The sequence below is a fragment of the Paramisgurnus dabryanus genome, chromosome 5 (genome assembly GCF_030506205.2).
Source record: "Paramisgurnus dabryanus chromosome 5, PD_genome_1.1, whole genome shotgun sequence".
NCBI lineage: Eukaryota > Metazoa > Chordata > Actinopteri > Cypriniformes > Cobitidae > Paramisgurnus > Paramisgurnus dabryanus.
The window spans coordinates 49,849,469-49,876,088 of record NC_133341.1 but is presented as its reverse complement, the minus strand read 5'-3'; the positions used below and the strand labels follow the sequence as shown (position 1 = coordinate 49,876,088).

Genomic DNA, 26,620 nt, shown 5'->3' with positions numbered 1-26,620 from the left:
GTGTGTGTGTGTGTGTGTGTGTGTGTATGTCGCCACGTCATGGTAGGTGTGCCGTATATTTTCCTGCTTTTTTGTCCTTTGCCAATCACACCTATGTGCTTTCATGATCAACACGTGAGGGAGTAATGGCGGCGGCTGTAAACAAACATTGATAAGTTTATCACGTGTGTCCCTTGTTGTGTTTCCACTATAATGATTACAAAAACACAAATAAGAGTCCAGACAACGATAGGCAGTTCTTGTTTTGAGCTGTTTACTGCACAAAAGTAAACCTCTCGCTTGCCAACCAAACACTAACCCTGTGTTCATTTTTACGATGGCCAAACAGTACCTTTACAATGATTACTATGATTTTTAAAGGTATACTTGTGAAAGTAATAGAAAAAATTTCAATAGAAATGTGTGTGTGTACCTGGTAATTATCACGTTGTGGGGACCAATTGTCCCCACAAAGATAGGAATACCAGTGTTTTTGTGACCTTGTGGGGACATTTTGATGTCCCCATGAGGAAACAAGCTTATAAATCAAACAAGATGATGTTTATTGAAAATCTAAGGTACAAGAAAGGTTTTTGTGATGGTTGGGGTTAGGGAATTGTGCAGGTAAGGGGAATAGAATATACAGTTTGTATGGTATAAAATGCATTACGTCTATGGAATGTCCCCACAAAACATGGAAACCAGAATGTGTGTGTGTGTGTGTGTGTGTGTGTGTGTGTGTGTGTGTGTGTGTGTGTGTGTGTGTGTGTGTGTGTGTGTGTGTGTGTGTGTGTGTGTGTGTATGTACAGTGGCAAGAAAACGTATGTGAACCTCTAGGAATAAACTGGTTTTCTACTGTGATTTGCCATAAAATGTTATCTGATCCTCATCTAGGTCACAACAATAAACAAACACGATGTGCATAAGCTCACAAGACATAAATAATTCCAGTTTCTTGTGTCTAAACATTCACAGTGCTGGAGGAAAATGTAAGTGAGCCAATGGACTAATTACTTTATTAAAAGCTTTTTTGTCAGAAGCTGGCAAACTGGAGTCCAATTAACCCTCATGTGTTGTTGGGGATGTTTTCATCCACTACAGAGTTTTTTTTACTCTTAATTTAGCCGTAACTTTCTCTCTGTTTTAGCAAATTGAATGATTTTTGGTGACAAATCTTATATTTACATATATTTTAAGAAAATGCTTTGAAATTTTTTAAAAACTCAACGATATACCGTGGGCAAATTTACTACCCTTTCGTGTTGTTAGTGGATGAAAACATCCACTAAATTCAACGGCTGTAAAAATTTATCAGATGAATATTTTTTCCAAATTTTTTTTCATAAATCTGTTAATCAACCTCAGTACTGATCAAAACTACCAAATCTTTACAAAAATTCCATGATTTTAACCCTTTAATTGCCAAGTTTATAAGGTGTGTCACTGATTTGGGGAAAAAACACACACAAAATGACCGATTTTCAATATAAAAAGTGATTGTAAACTGGATTTTTGTTTACCTTTTTCAGAGTCTTGAACATGTATAAGATTGGTAAAAACATTGGCTTTGAAACATTTTTAGTTTTTGTGTAGCATCAGTTTTAATTTTTTTCTCCCTCATTTATTGTTAGTGGCTGTTTTTGCCCCATTGACTTCCATTATAACCACATTTTTTGATTGCAGAGCTATGACACCTTTTTATCATGCATTTTTGAATGTTGGATTTTTTTCCTTTTGCTAAGAGGTCAAATTTGTAATTTTTACTGTTGATCACCATGTGGCACTATTAACCCTTTAGTAGCCCTGTGCAAAAACAAAGCTTAATTTCTGACTTGTACATTGAGTTATATGGAGTATAACTCCATAATAAAAGCATATTATTGTGTGTGTGCATGTGCGCGCGTGTGTGTGTGTGTGTGTGTGTGTGTGTGTGTGTGTACCTGGTAATTATCACGTTGTGGGGACCAATTGTCCCCACAAAGATAGGAATACCAGTGTCTTTGTGACCTTGTGGGGACATTTTGAGGTCCCCATGAGGAAACAAGTTTATAAATCAAACAAAATGATGTTTCCTGAAAATGTGAAGTAGGAGAAGGGTTTTTGTGATGGTTGGGGTTAGGGAAATTTTCTGTAAAAATCTTCTCTGCATCGGATTTATGAACATCATTTATTATGAACACAAAAACAACTTCAAATAAATTGAACAATGAAGCAAGAGAAGAGGATGGATGGAGAACTAAACAATCAAACTAACTTTTAGTGTGTATGTGTGCCGGGGGTGTGTTCAGTATTTCCAGCAGGACTTGCAGCATATCACTTGGTGCTCTCTGCAAGTTTGTCCACCACAACAGATGCAAGGGCTGACATGTTTGTTCTTTGCACCAATTGCATGTTCCCCTCTTCACTCCTGAGCTGCTGGTTCCTGCTGGTGTCTGTGGATTTGTGTCTGGACAGACAGCTGCAGGAGACTGAATCTCTCTCACCAGTGCAGTAGCAACTGGTGTGCGAGGGTGATGCTCTCTCCTCAATATTGCAGCAGAGATTTTCCCAGGTCTTCTAGGAAAGCCTTCTCCTAAACAGCTTTTCACCTCCCTCGTGCATGAGTTGCTGTCCCTCCAGACAAACTTGCAGAGAGCACCAAGTGATATGCTGCAAGTCCTGTTGGAATGACTAAACACTTATGTGTTCATAATAATGATGTTCATAAATCTAATGTCTAATGCAGAGAAGATTTTTACAGAATATCTTTTTTTCATGCACATACACACACATACGCACACATACGCATGCACGCACACACACACACACAAACACGCACACATACGCGCGCACACACACACACACACACACACACACAAATATGCTTTTATTATGGAGTTATACTCCTTAAAACACAATGTACAAGCCAGAAATTAAGCTTTGTTTTTGCACAGGGCTACTAAAGGGTTAATAGTGCCACATGGTGATCAACAGTAAAAATTACTAATTTGACCTCTTAGCAAAAGGAAAAAACACCAACATTCAAAAATGCATGATAAAAAGGTGTCATAGCTCTGCAATCAAAAAATGTGGTTATAATGGAAGTCAATGGGGCAAAAACAGCCACTAACAATAAATGAGGGAGAAAAAAATGTAAACTGATGCTACACAAAAACTAAAAATGCTTCAAAGCCAATGTTTTTACCAATCTTTGGCATGCCCAAGACTGTGAAAAAGGTTTTAAAAAATCCAGTTTACAATCACATTTTATATTGAAAATCGGTCATTTTGTGTGTGTTTTTTCCCCAAATCAGTGACACCACTTATAAACTTGGCAATTAAAGAGTTAAAATCATTGAATTTTTGTGAAGATTTGGTAGTTTTGATCAGTACTGAGGTTTATTAACAGATTTATGTAAAAAAATTTGGAAAAAATATTCATCCGATACATTTTTATAGCCGTTGAATTTAGTGGATGTTTTCATCCACTAACAACACGAAAGGGTAGTAAATTTGAACAATGCACAAGGGTTAATAAAATGAGTTTAAATGTGTGGTTTAGTGCAACTTTGATTGATATTAACACATTTTAAGATTGCTGTCCTTAAGAAGCATCAGCTCTTCTGAACCATGCTCTTATAAAGATATCTGATCAAGAGATGTTGCACTCCATAAGGCTGAAAAGGGATACAAAACAATCTCAAAATGTTTAGACCTCCATCAGTCTACACTTAGACAAATTGTCTATAAATGGAGACAGTTTAATTGTTTGACTCTGTGGACCCTGTACCGGGTCCAGAATTATCTTATTTTGACTTAATATAAAATATTCCTTTAATTTTTAATGGTCTGTCATGGACCCAGTACCACATATGAGATACTGTTTGAAAGCTTAGACTCTCTACTTTCTGCAGATATGCATCACTTTGACATATATTTTTTTCTATAAGAAAGTTATTTACACTTAATTTACACTATCACCCCCCCGACAATTTATTATATAATTTAATATTCACATATTTCATATTTTTCAAGTATGACAAACACCGGCAAGTCTTATATCAAATGAAAGCTCTCATTCTCAGGAATAAGGCTACATCGTTATTTTTGCTCTATTATCAACACATATCCAACAATCGTTTAATGAATAATAAGGTAAAAAATGGTCTTTTGTAAACATATGGGAAACTTGAGTGTGGACTGCCTCAGATAGCACATATAGCCACAAATGATACACCATCTTTTATTTTAGGTCCTACTCTAAAAAATGAGTCCATTCACAGCATTTTCTTTGGTTGTGTGCATAATTAATCCCTTGCAATTTATTATATGTGCAAAACAAAAAATTTATATTTATATGAAAAATTTATTTTCGCACCCTTCTTGAAAAATAAGAATATCTTAGGCTTGCCGCGATAGTCGGTGAAATGGTGATAACCGGTGCTTCAGCCTCTCAACGGTTAGATCACTTGCCCACCGCGACACCGTCTTTCACCGTCGTTTTGATATTTTCTTGTAATTAAATCATTCAGTTTCGTAAGAGAGAGCAAACACTTAAAACTGTGTGTCTGCTGCCTGAATTCAGCGGAGCTGAACGCGCGTCACGTCACAGAGCAGCAGGTGTCAGATTTCATTTAGTTCTGTCAGAGTTTGCGAGGCGAGCTGACTGACCAGACGGGTGGCAGAAGCCGTGTGCTTACTCGTTTTTGTTTTAATATACATATATGATGTTTAATATAAGCGAGATCATTTTGTTTTTAGTGAAAAATAATTAATCAAGAAAAATAATAAACCCATCATTCAAGCAGTGCTTTATGGAGAAGTAGCCGGTTGCTCTGCTTGGGACTGGCGGGTTCTGTGAGAATTACCTGCGCACATTGACTCAAGCACTTAATAAAACCAGCTGTTGCACTTGCATTGCACGCAAATTCATACGCGATTTAACACAGCGTACGCAAGCACTGAATTTAAACAGTTGCATAATTCAAAAGTGAAAGTAAAATGTGCACGTCTGCATTCGCATTTATAAGCCCCTCCCACACGGTGACACCGGTATCACCGGGTTGTGTGTGTGTGTTTACATTCTATTGAAATTTTTGTTATAAATTCCAAAGTAAACCTTATCATGGTTTTACTACAGAGAAAGTTACATTCATGTTGAACATCCCCACAAGGCTCATTATGTGCATAATTTTTCAACTCTTTTGTTCCTCAGCTGTCAATCACTGATTATTCAGGAGCTTTCCCGCCTCCACGCATACAGCCTTTTCCAAGCAAAAGTGTCAAAGAAATTTTAAATCAATATATTGTTTTATGTGAATGAGCAGGCAGTATGATTTTCACATCATTTTGAAGAAAAACGGTAGACTACTAGATCCTGTTTTGAAAAGTCTTGGGAAAACATGTTTAGAATGAGTTTTGTGGACTTATATCAGTGACTTAAAAATTTAGCTTTTTCAAAAACCACGTATAAACATTTTTCTTTCAAAAATACAAACATGTACATACATGTTGATCATATAATATTGTAGCTAGGCCTGCACAATTAATTGAAAAATATCCGAAACCGAAATTCAGAAACGTTAACCGACCCTATTTTATCATGTCGTTTATTTTCGGTTTTTAATCCTGTTAATACTTTCCATTTAAAACATACTACCGCGTGTGAGGTTATGTGGCTCCGCCCCGTCCAGTCAGTAGCATAGAGACACATGGAGGAGAACTCAAACACTGTGTTAACTGAGCAGATCATCTAGTGCCAAAGAAAAATGAAGTAGTCGCGCATGTGCGGGCCTCCGTGATAAAACTACGAAATGCGCAATCGGGTTTTTACCGCAAATTTGCATGACGCGTAAAAGTTTTATGTCCCCGTGCGCTCAGTTTAATCTACCGATGAGTCTACGCAGCCGGGGTAAAGTCAACACATACCTCAGAACCGCGAGAAGACGCGGGCAAGCAGGTTTAATTAGACATGGCAGAGATGAGAGAGAGAGAACGGGAGAACTTCTAATCTACATTAACACTCTGGGGTCGACGGCGGCGCGGGTGCCGCAAACTCTTTATTTTTTAATCACTCCGCAAAGAGACTTAAATTACTCTGCTGATTTTTGACATACAGATATGATTTATACATCATTTAAAACGTTAAAGTGTCTAGTTTTTTTCTGTCCTCTCCCAATAAAAACAGAATGTTGTGCTTTTCACAAAATTAAGAAAATAAACATGATGCGCGTTTTGTTCTCTCTCCCTTAGGGAAGTCCTTTCAGAAACACGTCAGAAAAATTAACTCTAACTTAACGAATACTTGTCGTAGAAACAAAAGATAAATGTCTACATAATGCTTGGAATGTCTCCTTTTAAATGATGTAAGTGAGATTGAAAACAGATATTGTCATTCGGTGTAAACTGTATGAAAAGGAGAAGTACCACCGTATTTCTCCAGTTACCTCATTATCTGTAATGAGATCAGATCGCCACACCCCCGCGCCATTGAAGTGAACGAGCAGAAACATCCATATGCATGACTCCTGCCTCCTGCAGTCAATGGATATGCAATCCACAATCCAGTCTCTCCATTCCTTGTTGTTCCATCCAATTGCACCAAACATGACATCTAAATCCTTATTTACTTGCGTATGTGTGTCAGTATCTCCAGACGCGAGTGTTTTCTTTGTCTTCCGTCAAACAGTTGACGCGAAGGGAACGCACATACACAAACACGCGAGTCAGGAAACTCAACGCGCTTTTTGGTATTCTTATAAAATACGCGATTGCAAACAGTACAATCCTTATTTAGTTGCGTCTAAGCGCATATCTCCGCACAGCAAGTTTATTAAACACAGGATCACTCGCGTATGCACACGTTCACTGCATTCATGATCAACACGTGAGGTAATGGCGGCGCTGTAAACAAACATTGATAAGATTACCACGCGTGTCCCTTGTTGTGTTTCTACTATAATGATTACAAAAACACAAATAAGAGTCCAGACCATGATAGGCAGTTGTTCTTTTGAGCTTTTTACAGCACAAAAGTAAACCTCTCGCTGGCCAACCAAACACTAACCCTGTGTTGAATTGTGTTCACTTTACGATGGCCAAACAGTATCTTTACCATGATTAGGCTACTATGGTTTTTAAAAGGTAACTTATACTTGTGAAATTAATAGAAAATATTTCAATAGAAATATATATATACGTATAAATGAAGAGTTTGGTTCCAAAACGCAATAAATCCATTTTGACAAATTTCTGTAAAAACGTGTTTTCTATACCAAGAAAGTGACAAGATGAAAACCACTATTTTCTGTTACAAACTTTCACATAGCATCTTTAGGTTATAAAAACATAAGAAATTCAAATCCATAACTTGATTTTCAAAGATTTATTATAAAAACTAATTATTTTTTCCACAAAATGCAATAAATCCATGACAGTTTTTTATTTCAAAATGCTATAAATCTATTAAATCAATGTATAAATGTGCATTCATCTTTACCATTTTATATTTATTTAGTTGACTAGTGGTATACAATGATTAAAAAATAAACATTAATGGCATTAACCAAAACACTTACTTTGTTATATTAAGAACACATTGCTGCGGTTATATTTGACGTCGTCTCTTTACATTTTCACAGCGATCAGCATTTTGGGAACAAAGGGAGAAAAGATGACAGAATATCACGGCGGGTATTGGATTTTGCGTAAAATTAATTATTTACTTTTAACTACTGACCTGATATAATACTGATTTTGGCAGTAACTCATTTTTTTCAAAAATGGCGTTTATTGCGTTTTGGAACCAAACTCTTCAAATATATATAATGTGTGTTACATTATATTGAAAAGTAAACCTTATCATGGTTTTACTACAGAGAAAGTTATTCCTGTTGAACATCCCCACAAGGCTCATTATGTGGGTCATTATTCAACTCTTTTGTCTCTCAGCTGTCAATCACTGATTATTCAGGAGCTTTCCCGCCTCCACGCATACAGCCTTTCCCAAGCAAAAGTGTCTTAGAAATTGTAAATAAATATCTTGCTTTATGTGAATGAGTAGGCCATATGATTTTCACATCATTTTGAAGAAAAAACTCTAGACTACTAGATCCAGTTTGGAAAGTCTTGGGAAAACATGTTTAGAATGAGTTTTGTGACAAGAAACGTGTAAAGGATACAATGTGTATCACCCTGCTACTCATCTCATTATGTGGATATAACTTATTGTATATGTATGTATCTTATGGCTAGAATTAGTCATGTGGGTTGTATGAATCATATATATATATTTAGGCCGATAAATATTCATATTCATTTCACAATTAAAAACTCCCAGACCGCGGACATCTTGTCTTTGCGGTAGACTAGCATACTTTTCTTAAGCCCGCAACATGTGTCATCTTTGTGCTATGTCACAGAAAGCACCAATCAAAACTCCACATGGCCAGCAATGAGCAAGTGAAGTGGTTCAACAAACCGAAATAAATTATAATTTATCGGCTTTCATTTATCGGCCTAATTTTGCTATCAGACCGATAACTGATAATATTAAAAATAAGCAGTTATCGGCCGATATATCGTACATCCCTAATTGCAGGCTGATTTAACTGTTCTGCTTATGCTCCTAAAATTTTCAGTCAGGGGGTAGAGTACTCCTAAATAACCAAAAGTTAGTCTGGAGCCCTGAATTACTGGACTTAATTGTTAAGTTATTTATTTTCTACCTTTTTTAGGAAACTTGCATTATACTAAAATGTGACTGTTTTCCTTTAAAGCAATGTGTGCTTTGATTTCAGTTGAAGTCAAAATGTTCAATAAATAACCTTAACAACTAATACTTTCATCTTCACTTAATTCTTTTAAAATCACAAAGATAATAACAAATGCCTTTTCAATAGAAATATATATTCCACCTTTAATATCTAAGCATATTTAAAATACAAACCTTGCCATTGAACTATGAGGCAAAAAAAAAATAATCGCTTATTAATCGTAACTGATGTCAAAGGTTAAATTAACCGAGGTTTTGATTTTAGGTCAAATCGTTCAGCCCTAATTGTAGCCCAGTTTGTGCTGAACACAGTGTTATGAGACTTTTGCCATTAATATGTTTTTAAGCCACTGAAAAAAGCACAAATGTCAGTGCATGTCAAAACTTCCCCAGGGCCCTGAAACTCCCTTTAGACCCTAGAGGGTTAAAGATCGTTTCACACTTGTAATTGTGAAAGTGTAAGTGGAGTTATCCCTGAAATTAATCCAGGGTTATGAAACTCAGGGATTCACATTGCAGACTGTTCTGTCCCTGGCGCTGAAGTGCGAGACAAGTGGTTATTTAAAGCGACAGCGCACTGTTTTAATTCAGTCAGTTTGACATAGCTTTTAATCAAATCATGACTGTTGACACCGCAAATATGCAGATGAAAATGTTAACCCAGGGTTTAAAAAAACATTGTGAAACATCAGAGAGAGAGAGAGAGAGAGAGAGAGAGAGAGAGAGAGAGAGAGAGATGTGAAATATGTTATGCAAAAGAGGTTCCTAACTAGCCTGGCTCCGCCCTCCTACGTTCTTCCGCTTAATTTTCATTTCGCTTCAGAACAATGTCTGGGACTGCTGTGTAGAGTTTCGTTTTCTCCGGCAAAAATCTGCAACTTATACTGCCCTTCGGCAACTTTTTAAACCCGGAAGTATTGCCCTATGGCAAGCGGCTGCATGTCCGTTTTAAAGATCGCTCTGAATGGGATCTCTATGAAAAGTCCGTCACAAAAATGGAATTATCTCTGCTTTTTGCTCAAAATGTGGTGTTTCTGCAGAAACCTACCCATATTCAAAAGCTGATTTCAAAAGAACCACTGAAGGTAGGATGAAACGTATTTTTTTTTTAAAGCAGAGGGTCTGTTCTTTCATTTGGTATATTGTATGTTTATATATTTAAAGAAGAAAATTTTCTGGAAGGCATTAAACTTTGGTGAAAATCATGAAAAACGCTGGCTGGCAATTTAAAAAAAAAAACGCTGGCGGTGAAAGAGTTAATGCCTTAGAATCAAGCTTCCTAAAAACCTCTCTCAGATACCTCTATTAGGGTGGGGGATTTTAAACAATTGGTTTTGCACCTATTTGGCTCCCCCTACTGGCTTAACTTGCAATCTCATTACTGATTGGCTGACTTTGCTTCCACTCAAAAAATGTAGCCAATTATTTTAAAGTAGACGGGCAGTTAGATGCCTGTGAGGTCATAAGCATCAGTTTTTCAGATTGGGCTGTTTTCTGGCTGACATTTCTAAAAGATGAATTTCTATGAGACTGAGATGTTTAGCATGTCTAGTACTTTTTGTATGTTTGTGAATGAGGGTAGACTACCATTATTCAACAAAGACAAGGTAAAAATGGTTTTTCATTCTCTGTCCCCTTTAAGTACAAAATTAGTGTGCGAAAATAAAGCACTTTAAGGACACTATGGAAGTGTAGTACTTTTTCACCTGGGACAACTAGTCAAGAGTTAAGAAGTCTGTCAGACCTTATAATTAATGGCAGTTAATACAGCAATGTTTAACTCTGGTAAGTAGAGTTAACTAGTTCATCAGACCAAATAACTAAAACACAAAATGGCAGACAATACGCCTACTTAATTCTGGTGGTAGATTTGCGGTAACAAATGATACATCAATTTACTTGTAGTCAATAATTCAGAGTAAGGCAGAACATAACAATTGATTAACCAGGTAGAAAAACATAATTCAGAAGCCAATTTACATTCCAATTCAAATTCGATTAAAACAATCAAAAAAAAAAAAAAAAAAAACAATTGCATACCTGGTAATGAGATGAAGATCTGGTTACAGATTCTTCAAAATAAAATAAAAATTCATTATGCTGTGTCAGGACAGCATCATGGGGTTGCATTTCTAGATATAGAAAGTCCCATCCAAATCTTTTACCATTTTCCTTAAATATCCAGAGAACAAAGCATTGTGATAATGATATACTGATTGGTTCTCGTAAGCCCAGGGGTGTTGCCTAATATACATACAGTGGGCGATTGGTCAACATGTCTAAGGTAGGAGTTGTCTCCTAAGATTAGGTTAAGTTTGCTTACTTTTATTGTTGCAGATTAACATTGAATCCTTTGTCATATTAATAAACCCAATGTACCACTTACATAAAAACACTTCATAATTTATGACACCAAACAAGACCAGTTTCCGATACTTTGTGTATGCAGAATGTAGCATTCCATATACAGTTTGCTTTAAGAAAATGAGGAGAGGGGGATGAGAAAGTGTGGTAGGGTCTGACTCTTCTGTCCCCACACTATGGGGTAGCTGTCATGGGGGGGTAGATGTGAATTCTTTGAGAAAGGTTTCAGATGATAATTCAACAGGAATAATAAAGCTGTTCCCTGTGGATTCAGCCATTTGCTGCTGGTTTTAGAAATACCTTTTGTCAGGGTTTCGCATCACCTTACAGTTATGACTTATCACTCCAATAGCATACATACAGTACGATTATCTAACAACTTAAAGGGACAGTATGTAAGAAATTTATATAAATTAATCATTAAATGGCCCTGAAATGTCACTAGACATTAAGAAATCATTTTCGTTTCAAATACTTATATCACTCACAACAGCGGTCCGGCCAGGATATTGTCATTTAAAAAGTGGAGTTGCAGCCCTCAACTAATGTTTATGTTGTCGTTTGGTATATTGGCCACCAGCTGTGTGATTGCCGTACCAGTTTTAGCCACACGTTTTGTGATTGCAATACCAGTTTTGGCCACAATCCTACATACTGTCCCTTTAAAGTTAAATAATTAATCTACCATGAGGTTAATGACTAAAGCAATTTTAACAATACTGATTCATGTTTACGGATTCTTCTTAAAAAGTATCCATATACAGGTCTCTACACTACCTTTTTGCACTGGTATGGGCGCACCCAAATTTTTAACTGCATTGCATTTAACACCCCAGTTTTACAAGCGCCTATGGTGGTTAAATGTACAGAATATAAACTTAACATGTATTTTATAATTTTCATGCTGTGATTTTTTTTCCCCCTTATAGCCTATTGCTTTTAGGTGTGTTCTAAAATCTATTTCCTAAAAATACTTTAATTACATTGCTTTGTTCCCATCTTTTATTGTAGTTTTAATGTTGTGTGCCGGATTTGCCATTGCTGGTAACACAAAATAAGTAATATACACTCACCTAAAGGATTATTAGGAACACCATACTAATACTGTGTTTGACCCCCTTTTGCCTTCAGAACTGCATTAATTCTATGTGGCATTGATTCAACAAGGTGCTGAAAGCATTCTTTAGAAATGTTGGCCCATATTGATAGGATAGCATCTTGCAGTTGATGGAGATTTGTGGGATGCACATCCAGGGCACAAGAAAACATCCCCCACACCATTACACCACCACCACCAGCCTGCAGAGTGGTAACAAGGCATGATGGATCTATGTTCTCATTCTGTTTACGCCAAATTCTGACTCTACCATCTGAATGGAGATTGTCTTGATCAGGACCACACCCCTAAATGCGTTGAAACAACTGCCATGTGATTGGTTGATTAGATTAATGAGTACAAGAGCACACAGTGGATTAATTTAACTGCTGAGCAATAGAGAATTCAGTAGGGGTGTGCGGGGCAAAAACTAACGCTGGGTTAGTTGTAACACGGACTGTTTACATTGTTGCACACGGTAGAGCGTGTTGTTTTTCCTGTATTTTTTCACGCTGCCAAAAGATGATCTCCCGCAAATTATTGGAAATGTATTAGTGATAGACCGATATATTGGCCGGCCGATATATCAGGCCGATATTTGCGAGTTTTATGTGTGTCAGCATCGGCCGAAACGTGGCTGCCGTGTTTGCCGATTTCTTCCAACATTGAATACAGACAGATTGCTGGAAGCCGCAGGCGATTGCAGGTCATGTGACTAAAAACAACCAAGCTTTCAATGACAACATCGAAAGCTCAGCCTAACTGCTGATCATAGCTGGACAAAGCAGGTTTTTATTTCTCATCTCTATGGGGCGGTTTTCTGGACAGGGATTAGACTAGTCCTAGACTAAAATAAATGTAAGAACTGTCCAAACTTATAACATCTCTTTTTAACATATCTTAAAATACATCAGTCCCCTGTGTTTTGCCTCAAAATGGACACAAGTAATGTTTTTAGTAAGGCATGTTTGTTAAACCTAGTTATATATCCTAATTAAACTAAGCTCTTGTCCTAGTTTAAGATAATTCCTGTCCGGGAAACCACTCCTATATTTGTAGTAGTAAAGTGCTAGAAATCAATATCCTTTGCTGATAGTTCCTCATCATTGTGGAGAGTGCAATTCATGGTTCCATAGCACCCTCACCTGTTTTTACTACAACCTCAAATCAGAAAAAGTTGGGACACTGTAGAAATTGTGAGTAAAAAGGAATGGAATATTTACAAATCTCATAAACTTATATTTTATTTACATTAGAATATAGATAACATATCAAATGTAGAAAGTGAGACATTTTGAAATGTCATGCCAAATATTGGCTCATTTTGGATTTCATGAGAGCTACACATTCCAAAAAAAGTTGGGACAGGTAGCAATAAGAGGCCGGAAAATTTAAATTTACATATAAAGGAACAGCTGGAGGAGGACCAATGTTTAGGAATGGGAATATTGTCCCAGTCTTGTCTAATACAGGATTCTAGTTGCTCAGCTGTCTTATATGGAAGTAAAACAGTGCCGTTGGATTTTGAATTCTAATTCTTAGCACTGAATTTTTTTACATCAAATTTTTAACACTGAATTTTATTTTGCATCTAAATCAGACTTTGAATTTTAAAAGCCATCGAATTTCTAGCACAGTTTTTTTGCCTATGACATTTTTTTCAATGTTTTAAAAAAATTCAGTGAAAAAAAAATTCAATGTCTCAAAAAATTCAGTGTAAAAATATTCAGAGTCAACATCCGGGGAAGCAAGGAGAAGCAATCGATCCCTGTATCAAATTATTCAACATCCAGCCAATCATTTACGCTCCATTGGTCATGTGACGCTGAAATGGGAAGGCAGTGAAGTTCAGGCAAAGGGTTTATTTGCATTAACATAATACGAAATCTCAAATTTTTCACATCTGGCAGATTGTATCATCAGTATATCAGGACACAGCCCGTTTACATTTATCAACCTCAAAGTGGCTTCTGCATCTTGATGTGTGATTGATCCCGTGCGGGGAGATGCGCTGGATGAATAGCTGTCAATCACAAATGGCTACAACTGGCTTTAAAGGGGCCATGTCACAGGACTTTTTTAAGATGTCAAATAAATCTTTGGTGTCCCCAGAGCACATATGTGAAGTTTTAGCTCAAAATACCATATAAATAATTTATTATAGCATGTTAAAATTGCCACTTTGTAGGTGTGTGCAAAAATGTGCCGTTTTGGGTGTGTCCTTTAAAATGCACATGAGCAGATGAAATTCAAACACTGATCACAATGATGGTGGTTTGTTGAAATTGAAACTCAATTGTTCTGTGAATTATTTTCTCTCTGCACTAAATAGCAGTGCTGTGGTTGGATTAAGGGGTGGTTTTATTATAATAAGAGCTCCTTATGACATCATAAGAAGAGCCAATTTTCAACGACCTATTTTTTCAAGTGCTTGTAGAGAATGGTTCACCAAAACTAAGTTACTGGGTTGATCTTTTTCATATTTTCTAGGTTGATAGCAGCACTAGGGACCCAATAATAGCACTTAAACATGGAAAAAGTCAGATTTTCATGCCATGGCCCCTTTAACCATATGATTTAGGGTTGTCGCGGTAACCGCACTCCCGTATTGTACAGTTCTACTGAGAAGCAAACAGCAGAGAATAACTAGCAACCCCAAGAACCGTGATTCACATTTTAAGCTTTAAAGGTTTTATCTTTGTTTATCTGCAGCGTCCGCAACGCGGACTGTACCTGAACTTGACTTTCACCGACATGCTTTTTATTAACAACAAAATCCACTGTTTTAGACTGCCTTATTAACGGGCTAGGCTCTGTCTGAACTTATACGTTTTTGTTCTGTAGCCTACTTTGTTCACTCACATATTTCTATATCAGGCATAAACTGTTGTTACCTATGTTTCCTGATAAGTTCAAAATGATTTAAATAAAAGAGCTAACAATTTCCTAAATTTCCTGTTCATGTCTCCCTCTAGTCTAGTGCATAAGAAGTGAAGTAATGTAATTTACAAACACATTTAGGTATAAGTAACTTACTTTGCATAACCAACACTGAACAAATGCATTTGGTCAATGTTATTATGGTTAGTACGTGTTTAACCTAAAATGTGTTAAATGAGATAGAAACTGCCGACTGACCAGCGCAACATTCACGTAATGACCCTTGATATGTCACCATTGAAACTCAAACATTAAAACGATCCATTAAATTCTGCTACTAAATATTAAATCTCTACATTAATAGTTGGAACATATTAAACATATGCCTGAATTAAAATGCGCACCATGACCTAACGTCCTTTATTTTTGACAGCTGTCAGGGAGAAGAATAATGATAGTTGTTGACCTGTAAATGCAGATTCCATGGCTGGATTGCGTTTACATACACTGAGTGAGATCCGTCCTCGGCTGCGTTTGTGATCGGAATGTTATCCGTTCTTGCGCCACACATCAAGATGGATAAATAAAACACAACGAAAGTTCTTCTGTGTATTTTGTTTAATAATTCGCCTAAAGCGCCATCACATTTAAAGCCCTGTGTTCTTAATGTCTTAATTATATGTAGTATAATCCCACAATCTTTTTAACACTTTAGGGTCAGTAAAATGTTCTATGATTTGTTGTTAATAATCTGTTCAATGATTGGTTAAAGCCTACGCGACTACCGCTCACGAAAAGATAAAGGGCGTATTCCAATACACTGTAAACCCAAATTAGTAAGCAGAACTCAAAAAAATTAAGGCAACTCGTTGCCTCAAAATTTTTAAGTTCATGAACTTAAAACACAATTTCTTTTAGAGGTTAAATATTTTGATTACTTGTAACATAAACCTTTTGATTATAATTAAATTAAAAGTTCTTATTAAAGTCTCAATAATTTTCAGTTACATTGACTCATGGCATTAAGTTAACATTACTAAAAAAAAATAAGTACACAAAGAAGCACTTTTAAGTTATGTAAACTCAATGTTTTTATTTTTGTTCAGTTTTTTTTTAATTACACATTACTCAAAACCTTTGACACACAAAACTCAAAATCACATGGCTCAAAACTTAATTTTTAAAAACTCGTATTTTGAGTACAGACAACTTAAACAGTTTGAATTACATTGTGTTTAACAAAATTTTTGCCCTTTCCATTTAAAATGGCAGTGTCAATTTAAAAGACCAACACAGACAACAATTCAAGTCACAAATACCGTTTGAAAATACAAAGGCACATTGTGCATATTGTGAAGAAAACACATTTTTAGATACATTTCTACATACACATCAAGTCCTTTTTGAGACTCTGTTACTTGGATGACACTTTTCCATCATCAAGGCAAAGTAACATTTGAGTGAATTCAAGTGTGTTGTCAGTCGCCTGGGATAGCTAAGGTGTAGTGCATAGATCAGTCCAAACATTACCAGAAAGGCATCGGTAAATCTGTAGAGGTTGACCAAATCTCGCTTTCAACGATGACAGATTTTCTCAGGCTGGAAGTGAACTGGACTTGTGTCGTCATCTATGATGACTGTAAGGAGGGCCTTTACAACATCTTAAAGCTCTGGCTCATCAGATGTGTCCTGCAAAATAAAACAGATATTAAAGCAAAAACTGGTTACACATGGCAAATACCAAGGGTAAATAGTTTTTTATTAATTAATTTTTGAAAAATTTTCAATTATTTACAGCAGGTTTAGTGCAAAAATAAAGGCATAAATCTAGTCATGACATATGTTAAACAAACAATATTGCTACAGAACAACAGACAGAAAGTGATTTTAAAAGATGTGTGAACAAGGAACACATCAGTGTTCTAAAGGAGCCAGCCAAGCTACCAGTACATCCAAGTTGATAATATGCTCCAAAACCTATAAAGATAAATGCCTTATCTTGTTTAAAGAGCACCTATTATCCGATTCATGATTTAAATTTGTTTGGGGGGGTTGTCAGTGTGTATTAGTACATGTTAAGTAATCGATGACGCAAGTTATCCTCTCCAACTTAAATCTCTTTTCTTGACTACTACAAACACATGGATTGTAGGCAACAGTTTACTTCCATGGCCTGTTGACGTGAACACGACGGTCATTATCATAATCCCGCCTGTTTCTGACTCACAGCCTGTAAAGAATTTTTAAAGATTTAAAGAAGACTTAACCATGACTCAATCACGAGTTTTGTGCAGTTCAGAATAGCACTTGTTTGTTACGCAGAACATAACAGATTGGTAAGGTAAGGATACTAAAACGTTAAAACCATGCCTGCATTTGTTATCGTAGAAGCGACAAACAACCAGCGCTACTCTGCACTGCTCAAAACTTGTGTTTGAATCATGGTTTAGTCAGTAGTAAATTCTTTAAATATGAAAACATAAGCGGGCGGGATTATGATAATGACCGTCGAGTCCAGATCAACAGGCTTAGGAAGTAAACTGTTGCCTACAATCCATGTGTTTGTTGTAATCCAAGAAAAGAGATTTAAGTTGGACACAATAACTCACGTCATTGTTTACATTGGGATTTGTACATTTTGCATATCATTAACATGTACTAATACACACTTACACACCAAAGGAAATGTAAAATCATGAAAAACATGTTCTTCTAATAATAGTAGTGTATATTTTCCAAAAAAAAAAAAAAACACTCACTGTGCAGGTCCTGAAGAACCCTGAGACGTCCTCATGTTGATAGACTGGAAGGAGATGAAGAGCAGTGATACACTTGGTGTGTATGTCACGTACCTCCTATAATGATAAAACACCATGGAACATAACTGAACTGTAAATGTTAAACTTGTGATGCAATCAGACAAATAAGTGAAGAAAATGTAGCATTCAAAATTGAATCATTAAACTTGTCAAATGCTTTTCAACTTTCCTCTTTCAATTAAGAATTACACCCATAAAATATTTAACAATATCTTTACCTGTTAATCGTAGATTCTTAGGATTTCAGTCAAAGCATTTGATGTCTTCCCAATTTTGGTTGTCTTTCTAGACTGATGACTTTTTTCAGAAAGAAGATGTCGGTCAAGCTCAGAGCAGAATATGTTGGGCAGGTTCTGTATTGTAATTCGTTGGAAGTCTAAATACACCTACATTTTTAAACAAAGACAACACAGTTATTTTAATTATGTGAATCTGGTAAATCTAACCCTCCCATAAAGCATAAAACAGCCCCTGAATGTGGTATAGGTTATCAGGAAAGGAATAACAAGAAAAAGTGCCACTACACATTACCTCAGACTCTATTTGAGTGCAGGCCAGAGTTCCTTAAGGTTTTTCACTGGTGGGCATGTCTTCACTATGGTCTGTTGCCGCAGGTCAAATGCTGTCTGCATCCTCTTTCTTATAAGTGAAGAGGATGAAATATAAATCTTTAATGAAAGTGTGTCATATTTGTAGTTGAAATGTAACATTCATTTCAAATGTGGTTCCTATTTGACCGAGAAAAGGAGTGTTTGTAGTCTCACCCATAGATATGTATAAAGGCTAGATGTCTTACGGCAGAGTCTCTAACGTCCTCACCTGGCGGCCATCTTACCTCAGACAGTTCGCTCACTCTGAGCATTGAGTTTAATGGTGCAGGTACTTTTAAATTACCATAACTTGCTCAATGCTATACCAATTTTCAAACGGTTTGGTTTCTTACAAACATTATTAACGGGGCTATAATTCTGGATGCTTCAACATTTTTCATGAATTTTTTTTATTTTTTTAGTATAAGCATGCAGTGTCATATGTACATCTTTGACGTTTATAACAAACCGTTTGAAAATCTGTACAAAATTAAGCAAGTTATGGTCATTTAAAAGTACCTATACCGTTAAAACTCAATGCTACGAGTGAGCGTCATGTAGTAAGATGGCCGCCAAAATGCGGACGTTCCACTCAATTGGCCAGCAGCACGGGCGAGAAATCTAGCCTTTATACATATCTATGGTCTCACCCCCTCAACAAAGATATTGGACTTCCTGCTTTCAATGATGCAAAATGATGATTTTTACATAATTGAAAGAAGGAAGTGCAACACTGAAATCTGTATTTCTCCGTGGCAAATGATGCACGACCATTGAAAAACATGTTCTAACTATACAAAGCTTAATGCAAATGGGTGAAGTGTCCCTTTAAATATTTGCAATCTGTCAGTAAAAGAAGATGAGCACAACTTACACTGCCAAATCATTATGCAGCCAGCCACCTGAAAGGCAAACAAAATGCATGTTAGCAAGTGTATAGCTCCATTAAATCAGGAGAACTTGAAACAGTTTGAGTAGAATTCCTCATACTTAATACTGAGTAACGTATAAGTTAACCAACAGTTTACATGATTATTGAACTTCCGAACACATGTGAAGGCAGCAAAAGTTGAAACTTTAGACCCATTTCTACGGTTTGATTAAGTGATTATCATTACATGCATCTTGCGTCTTTATATATTTTCTGCTTTTGTTGTCAGTTCTGTTTCATAACCAAGACATCGATGATAAACACACACCATAAAGAACTGAGATTTTGGCTATATTTTATCACACACAGCGCATGCACAGCTTATGTCTTTGTAACCATGTGTTTATTTAACAGTTAAATACGAACTATGTTCGTGCTTATATATCCAAACAGTTGATAACAGTGACAGGTTTTAAAAACGCTGACCGCCATAGGTTGATCTGAATATGCTGCTTCTCCCTTCCGAATCACACACATTACACTTTAATGTTTAATCACACACGCGAGAAAAGCGAGACCATGCGGGGCAGTACTGACGTGTTTCCCAGTTCCACTAAAGGAAAGCGACGGTTTATCCAAAACCCAGCCGCCACGGCAACGCGACTTCGGTGTTTCCAGGTTATTTACTTTATGTCCACATCAGACAACATTGGCAACGGCTGTTTTTTTGTATCGCGGGGGACGCAATCAACTTTTCATTAGAAAAAACACATTTAACACTTACCGTGAAACCGATGGTGCTGATTACTGCCGACAGCTTGAAGTTCGAATGCAGTCAATTGTGGCGCCAAGCCGGCAACGTCATTCCCACGTTGCGCATTCAGGTTCTCACGCACGCGCTGATCTTGGACCACGTGAGTGTCGTAAGCCAATAAAATGATGGACCTAACCTAATTCAAAATTAAACTTTTTTCAAACGTATATTAATGTTATCTGTGATAAATTCAAATAAACATCTAATGTTGAACCCACTGGCATGGTCAATGAAATTACAATTCTGAGACCCTAATTTGAAGTGAATGTGTGTGTATATTTTAAATGTTAACCATTTTAAAATTTATATCATTTAATGACACTGACACACGCACGCACACATTACTGATGTCAGACGCTTGACAGTTGAAACAACAAAAATAAGTACATTGAAATTATACTCTTAAGTGAAAATCAACTTAATCTGCAAATAGTTTCAGTAAATTAAAAATATTGAGTTTAATTTACTCACAATTTAAAAAAAGTCTCAGAAACGCAAAACATTTGAGTTAGTAGAACTTTTTTTTAGAAAATTAAGTTTATACTACTCAATCAATTTAATTATTTTGAGCATTTGGGTTTACAGTGTAGAATATTATTATCCCTATGCCCTATTCCCTTCGAAGATCAGAACACACTTGATGTATAAACTCTAGAGAAAGTTGCACAATTGTCTCATAGTGTGGTCAATTCAAATACATTTGGCGAATAGAGCAATGAAATACGCACATCAGTTTCTCTTTATTTGGATAGACTGTGTGACATCCCCTTCCTGAAGGGCCCTTCAACGCCATTTGGAATTCACCTCGCTTTCAGCATAAACTTGACTGCCACGTACCATCTCAAAGGCCGATAAAACAGCTGGAGTACTAATAAAAACATCAGTAAATTAATAGGTTTCAGCAATTCTTCTGAAGAAATGTTACCATATCTTTCTCTGGCAAAATAATCTGCCTTCAAAGCAAGTGTAATTGCGGATTTACGCGCTTCTGATCTCATTTTCCAAATTGTTCTTTTAAGTCATAATGTAAAAATAACACAGAGACTTAGGTTCTTACATAGATGTGTTGTATTTATTATGGAAATGCAGGTAAGCATTTTTTCACCTTCTGAACTAAACAAACCACATATTTTATAGGAAATAGCCTATATTTGGCAAAGACGTTAATTTGTACTAGATTACTTTTGCTTTTAAAGTCAGATTATTAAATATTTCCATTTCTTGAATTAAAATAGTTTTTTAAAATGTTTATTTATTATTATTATGAACGAAAAAGTTAAAACCAATAAAATAGTACAATGACAAACTCGCTGAACAGCTTGTTTATTAATAAAACAAATTTGACGGATGGTATCTGCGTTCTAACACAATTAATGAAAGACATAATTTTCCAGTACTACGAATGCTTAGTATTTGTTTATTTTTATTTTTTTATTAAAACAGAACAACAACAAATTACGTAAATTACTCGCTTGTATTAAGGAGAAGGTTTAACAAAAACAAATAAATGGAAAACATTTTACCTGCCTTATTACATAAATACATCTAAAGATCCTTAGATTTATTTAAAAAAACCAAGCCAATCATTTGTTTAGTTTGATCAATAAAAACTACAACAATATAAACCATGGACAAACTCGCAAAAGTTAGATAAAGAAATGCAATTTAAATCCTTTGTATTATATGAATTCATATTTGTGGAGCAATGCTAGCTAAGCTTGAAAGTCTTAAAATAAATCGATATGCAAAAGCATTTTAACACTGCTTGTATTTTTAAGTTATTCAGGGACATGTTTATTATGTTCCAACTATTCCTGTAGAGATTAATAATTAGTAGCAGAATTTAATGGATGTTTTAATGTTTGAGTTTCCATGGCGACATATCAAGGGTCATTACGTGGATGTTGCGCTGGTCAGTCGGCAGTTTCTATCTCATTTAACACATTTTAGGTTAAACACGTACAAACCATAATAACATTGACCAAATACATTTGTTCAGTGTTGGTTATGCAAAGTAAGTTTCTTATACCTAAATGTGTTTGTAAATTACATTACTTCACTTCTTACGCACTACTATAGGGAGACATGAACAGGAAATTTAGGAAATTGTTAGCTCTTTTATTTAAATCATATTAAACTTATCAGGAAACATAGGTGACAACAGTTTATGGCTGATATAGAAATATGTGAGTGAACAAAGTAGGCTACAGAACAAAAACGTATAAGTTCAGACAGAGCCTAGCCCGTTAATAAGGCAGTCTAAAACAGTGGATTTTGTTGTTAATAAAAAGCATGTGGGTGAAAGTCAAGTTCAGGTAAAGTCCGCGTTGCGGAAGCTGCAGATAAACAAAGATAAAACCTTTAAAGCTTAAAATGTGAATCACGGTTCTTGGGGTTGCTAGTTATTCTCTGCTGTTTGCTTCTCAGTAGAACTGTACAATACGGGAGTGTGGTTACCGCGACAACCCTAAATCATATGGTTAAAGCTAGTTGTAGCCATTTGTGATTGCTGCTATTCATCCAGCGTATCTCCCCGCACGGGATCGATCACACATCCAGATACAGAAGCCACTTTGATGTTGATAAATGTAAACGGGCTTGTGTCCTGATATACTGATGATACGATCTGCCAGATGTGAAAAATGTGAGATTTCGTACTATGTTTATGCAAATAAACCCTTTGCCTGAACTTCACCGACTTCCCGTTTAAGCGTCACATGACCAATGGAGCGTAAATGATTGGCTGGATGTTGAATGATTTGATACAGGGATCGATTGCTTCTCCTTGCTTCCCCGGATGTTGACTCTGAATATTTTTACACTGAATTTTTTGAGACGTTGAATTATTTTGCACTGAATTTTCTGAGACATTGAATTTTTTACACCAAATCTTTTGAAACATTGAATGTTTCTAGACTGAATCTTTTGAGACATTGAATTTTTTTTACATTGAATTTTTTTAGACATTGAAATTTTTTTTCACTGAATTTTTTTTAAACATTGAAAAAAATGTCATAGGCAAAAAAACAGTGCTAGAAATTCGATGGCTTTTAAAATTCAAAGTCTGATTTAGATGCAAAACAAAATTCAGTGTTAAAAATTCGATGTAAAAAAATTCAGTGCTAAGAATTAGAATTCAAAATCCAACGGCACTGTTTTACTTCCATAGTCTTAGGTCTTCTTTGTTGCATCTTCCTTTTTATGATGCACCAAATGTTTTCTGTGGGTGAAACGCAGTCTTGACATTGTAATTGATGCAGTTTGTGGTCTGGCATTGTCATGTTGGAAAATGCAAGGTCTTCCCTGAAAGAGACGACGTTTGAATGAGGGCATATGTTGCTCTTAAACTTGGATAAACCTTTCAGCATTGATGGTGCCTTTCCAGATGTGTAAGCTGCCCATGCCACACGCACTCATGCAACCCCAACCATCAGAGATGCAGGTTTCTGAAATGAGTGCTAATAACAACTTGGGTTGTCATTGTCTTCTTTAGTCCGGATGAAATGGCGTCCCAGTTTTCCAAAAAGACCTTAAAATTTTGACTCGTCTGACCACAGAACAGTTTTCCACTTTGCCAAAGTCCATTTTAAATGAGCCTTGGTCCAGAGAAAACGCCTGCGCTTCTGGGTCATGTTTAGATATGGCTTCTTGTTTGACCCATGGAGTTTTAGCCGGCAACAGCGAATGACGCGGTGGATTGTGTTTACCGACAATGTTTTCTGGAAGTATTCCAGAGCCCATGTTATGATTTCCATTACAGTAGCATTCCTGTATGTGATGCAGTGCCGTCTAAGGGCCCGAAGATCACGGGCATCAAGTATGGTTTTCCAGCCTTGACCCTTACGCACAGAGATTGCTCCAGATTCTCTGAATCTTTGGATGATATTATGCACTGTAGATGATGATAACTTTTTTTGATTTTGGATTTTGAGGAGACTGTGGTGGTGATGACGTCACCCGCTAATTAACATATATGTGATGTCATCATGTCGTGTTTACATTTGATCTAGTGTTGGCACCTGAAATATGTTTCACTTCTACTCTTTGATCTGTATCTGTATTTGATCTGTATTATATATCAAATTATATTTTAAGCCGAATTAAGCTGTTTTAAATAGTGAAATCAAAATGTAAATGGGAATCATGAAAATTCTATTTGTGGGGGCCAGTGTTGATTCTGTGGTGGGCCACCACAAATAAATCAATGTATGGGAAACACTGTAACTTCAATCTCTTTGCAATTTTTCTCTGAGAAACTCAGAAAACTATTTTTCGCCGCAGCATTGGGGGAATTGGTGATTCTCTGCCCATCTTGACATCTGAGAGACACTGCCACTCTGACAGGCTTTTTTTATACCCAATCATGTTGCCAATTGACCTAATAAGTTGCAAATTAGTCCTTAAGCTTTTCCTTATGTGTACATTTAAATTTTCTGGCCTCTTTTTGGTGCCTGTCCCAACCTTTTTTGGAATGTGTAGCTCTCATGAAATCCAAAATGAGCCAATACTTGGCATGACATTTCAAAATATCTCACTTTCAACATTTCATATGTTATTTATATTCTATTGTAAATAAAATATAAGTTTATGAGATTTGTAAATTATTCCATTCCTTTTTTACTCACAATTTCTACAGTGTCCTAACTTTTTCTGATTTGGGGTTGTATTTGTTAAAGGAATAGTCTACCCTTTTGCCATATTAAACTATGTTATTACCTCAACCTAGATGAATTAATACATACCTATCTTTTTTCAATGTGTGCACTGTACAGCGTGTTGTGAATGTGTTGGCATTTAGCCTAGCCCCATTCATTCCTATGGTACCAAAAAAAAAAGTTTTATTTTGTGGCATACCATACTTACTGCTATAACTCCTCATGTAACAGTCTTTAAATAGGGAAAACACGGAAGTGTTTGGTGGCTTCCCTGTTTGGTACCATAGGAATGAATGGGGCTAGGCTAAATGCTAACACATTCACAACACGCTGTACAGTGCACGCATTGAAAAAAGATAGCTATGTATTAATTTGTCTAAGTTGAGGTAATAACATAGTTTAATATGGCAAAAGGGTAGACTATTCCTTTAAATAAAGTTTTTTTAAGTTAAGTAAATGTTTTTTTTTCTTTAAATTGAGACTTGTAACATTTGGCATCATTGTGTCATTTTTATGATGTAAATTGAGTGAGCAAAAGCAGAATCGGCTCCAAATATCGGCTCAAGAATTTCAGCAGCCTGTATCGGTCATGGGCTAAGGCTGATGAAACAAAAATCAGTATCCGCATCGGCACTGAAAAATCCATATCGGTCGATCCCTAAAATGTATAATGTTTTTCGAGAGAGTTATTGATGAATGAGTGTTTCGGTGGCATGTAAGTACATTTTTTCATCATATGTTTTTTTCGGTTTCTAATTTGGGTGTGTAAGATACAAAATCCAATGCTATGTCATATTAATTAGTGTCTTGTTGACTAAAACATAGCATCATTTTGAAATATGTCTGCAGCTCTTAGCAACTTTTTTGGTGGGCTATAAAATATTTTGACCCAGCGGGGTTAATTTTAACGCTGTGTTATAACTAACCCCTCAGCACTTACGATATGAAAACTGCTAACGTTAGCGTAATTCTTGCCTTTGTTTTAAATAGGCTACACACAAATGATTGCTGGCTGCCAACAAAATAAATGTGCTTGTCTTATCAAAAATCGTGTGTCAAATTTATTTTTGTTAATATTTTTTATATTGATTGAATAAGGCCACGTCAAAGTTGAAATCATAATGAAGTGAATGGCTAAAATCAGACTTTAATGCTCATTATCTCAGAATTTGATTTTGAAACTGTAGTATGATTTTTTTACAGACTGGGTCACATATTCAATTTCCATTTATCTATTTATAATTGAACTATTGTTAGAAAAGGGCTGGATGAATGAATACAGTGTGGATACCTGTCTTTTATAGACAGATATATATATACAATATCCACTTCAAGTATATAGACAAAATAGTATTGAAATATTTGCCTGCAAACTTAATTTTTAGCAAGTGTTACAACTAACAACCCCTTGCCTTTTACAATTAACCCCACCTGTGGGGTAAGTTGTAGAGTTGGGTCCGAGTCCACCTTTGGTTACTTTCTATTAATACTTTAACCTTTCAACCCATTTAACCAATGGCAATATAAAAATTTAATAAAAATACCTCTATTGCATCTTGTCATTGCCATTGAACATTTTTATTCTATGTCAACTAGTTTCCTATCAAAACTGATTTCAAAGAAAAGAAAGGGATATAAAGGTATCTTCTTTTTACCAGATGTCTTGCAAATAAATTCTCTATGATTTTCGTAAGCAAAACAAATTATTGCTGACTTTGAGGACATCGTGCTAGCCACGCATTGATGTGTGTGATGTGTTTGTCTGCAAGTATGATGCGACTGGCTGCTGCCTGCCAATG

The 26,620-nt window shown here is 36.0% G+C and overlaps 1 protein-coding gene and 1 long non-coding RNA gene across 3 annotated transcripts in view; one reads left to right on the top strand and one right to left on the bottom strand.

Annotated features, from left to right (window-relative positions):
- Positions 1-26,620, top strand: part of taf6 (TAF6 RNA polymerase II, TATA box binding protein (TBP)-associated factor) — a 107,234-nt gene that overhangs the window by 39,356 nt on the left and 41,258 nt on the right. The gene's annotated exons all lie outside the window — the stretch shown is intronic.
- LOC135774583 (uncharacterized) lies at positions 16,303-18,603 on the bottom strand. Its single transcript, XR_010543746.2, has 4 exons — positions 18,423-18,603; positions 18,110-18,277; positions 17,832-17,927; positions 16,303-16,761 (listed from the first exon to the last, which is right to left on the bottom strand). It is a non-coding gene; the product is annotated as an uncharacterized lncRNA (long non-coding RNA).